The sequence below is a fragment of the Humulus lupulus genome, chromosome 1 (assembly GCF_963169125.1).
Source record: "Humulus lupulus chromosome 1, drHumLupu1.1, whole genome shotgun sequence".
NCBI classification, from domain to species: Eukaryota; Viridiplantae; Streptophyta; class Magnoliopsida; order Rosales; family Cannabaceae; genus Humulus; species Humulus lupulus.
Window position 1 is genome coordinate 262,197,645 of NC_084793.1, and position 2,801 is coordinate 262,200,445.

Sequence of the window (2,801 nt, forward strand, 5' to 3'; positions counted from 1 at the left end):
AACCCCTTAAGTGACGCGGCCCCAAGCACCTGTGCCATGGCCCGCCCAAGTCAGAGGCTCCAACCTCCTTTTCACTGAACACGCGCCGTGGTGCGCCCTCGCGCCAGAGCCCTTCCCTGGCCCCTGGGTTCAAGAGGGCTTCGACACCCTAAGAATAGGGCCACGGCCCGACCCTTCGAACCCAGAATTCTTGGGTTTTCCTTCAGCCAAACCCACTCAAAATCACCCTAAATCAAACCTAGAAGCTCAATTCAATTCCTATAACAGATTCAACATTTTCCCAGCAACAAAACCCAACTCAAAACTTGATGGAAAACTCATCAAAACCCAAAATCCAACAAAGCCTAAAATTCTAGAAAAAGCTTCAACCACATGAAATTAAACTCAAAACTAGAACAAATTATTTCCTCCAATTGCTGGATTATGGTCCCAAGTTGCTCCTAGATTAATCCTAGACACCAAACCTTCAATCCCCAAGCTTTGTTTCCTCAAATTCTCAAAATCTTCAAGTCACCAAGGAGAGAGAGAGAGAGCTACGGGAAAGAGAGAGAGTGAGAGCTTCTATTATTTTCTAGGTTCTCTATAGCTTCACAAGCTGGCTAAGTCAAGCCAAGGCCTACCAAAAGACCTAAATGCCCTTAAACCCAATTTTCCTCTTCCAATGAGCACAAGGGCACTTTGGTCAATTACCACCATTCCCTCTAATTCCTAATAAACTCCACACATCCAAATAAATCCCAACTATCTCCAAATAATAACCATTTAATCTCCCATTACTCAATAAACCCCGGTAATGTGCTAAATTACCAAAATACCCCTATGCTCACCCCGAGCCGGGTATTTGACCCCGTTGTGACTTTTCTGCTAACTTGCTCATTAGGATCGCCTCATTCCTAATACCCCAAATATATCCACATAATAATGTGGTCTCAATCATACACACACATATTTACAATTATACCCTCAACGAGTCAAAATTACGAAAAATGTCCGTCTAATAAGAAACGGGCTCACATGCATATTTTATACTCCTAAACATGCAAGCATAATTATTTTATAATATAATTCACATAATGACATGCTCATAACATATAAGCACACAATTAATACAATTATTGTCTCCTGGCCCCCTAATCCAGGCACTAAGCCACATTAGGGAATTTAGGGCGTTATAAAACCAATAATACCTCACACACCTCCACTAGATCTTTAGTTTTCCCACTTTCTCGCTTAGCACTCAATTGGCCATGTGTAATTACCCGACTAATTCTAAGACCTTGGACCAATAAAAACTACTAAAACATAGCTACTATTTTGGAAGACATGCATAAAATAATAGAAACTTTATTAAAATTCCCAAATACGGTACGGAATACAAAATATGGTATGGGATCCCATTGTTAAAAAAAACATAAAGAAAACATAATCTTTAATTAATTGTCCAAAACTATATGCGGAAAATAAATACATAAATTTAAAGACTTAAAATAACTTCATCCTCGATCTTCACGCATTCCATTCAATCAGTCCCTCCCTAATACACATGCCAAGCTGTCACAAATCCATTCCGCCTTCCCAATTTATTTTCCTGCACCATCTAAAATAAAAGGAATGAGTGTAATGCCCAGCAAGGAAAATATATCATAAAAAATAAGACTATATCATAAAACATATGACATAAAAACGTATATCATATAGGACTACAATATTAATGGCCATTATCTCATTATCGTAGCATGTGATAAAACCATCTAGGTCCTCAGTCTACTAATCGAGGTAGGTTAGATCACAAGTTAGTATATGATAACCCATCTAGGTCCTCAGTCTACTAATCGAGGTAGGGTAAATCATAACTCTAAACGACAATAATGATAAAAATCTTGGGGTTTGCTATCTAAGCAACTATAAGCCCCAAGAAACTATAAAATAAACATATACATATATAACATATCAACATAACATGACATATCACATAAAAATATCATAGCACATATAATCTAACCTATTTTCCTTACCAAAAACCAGGATATTGGAGACAAGAACGGGATTGGAAAACTCCTAAAATCAACAATAAGAACCACGAGTTTCTAAAGAAATGGAGATGAAAAATAGATCTAAACCATCAAGATAGAAACTTACCAAAGAACCTTAAGTATCAGGAACTTAAACACCTAACCAAAAGCCATAATAATGAGTTAGATTCTAAAAGAAAATGAAAGAACTATGATGAACTAAATCTGAGGATAAGAATACCTTGATAGACTAGAACTTCGATCCACACCTCGATACTGAAATAACACTCTATCTTACTTCCCAAGTGTTAATAAAGCTTAGATTGAAAAGCTTTTAAATCCCAAAACCCTAGTGTTTTCTCTCTGGAATAAACTTAGCAACTTGGAGCCTCTGAAGAATGCTTGAATGATGAGTGAAATGGCTGAGTACTAGGCCCTATTTATAGAGTTCAAGGAGTGAAACTAAACCCTTTTAAAATGAATACATTTGAATTTTCGTTTCAACAGATGCCCAGAACTTGGTCAAAAACGTTCAAGAGTAAGTCCAAGTGGTTGAGGGCTGTTTCTAATTTAAATCCACAAAGTTTCAAAAATGGCTCCAAGAGCCGATATATCGCCTACCCTAGGTGATATATCGCCCCTACCTATGCCCCGAGCTTTCGTGGTTTCGTTTGTGTGAGATCGATGTGTTTTTCGTATCTTCCGTAGGCGACATATCGGCCCCTATAGTTGCGGTATATCGGCATATGCTGATATTCTAAACATGATTTTGTACATTTTCAGCATACT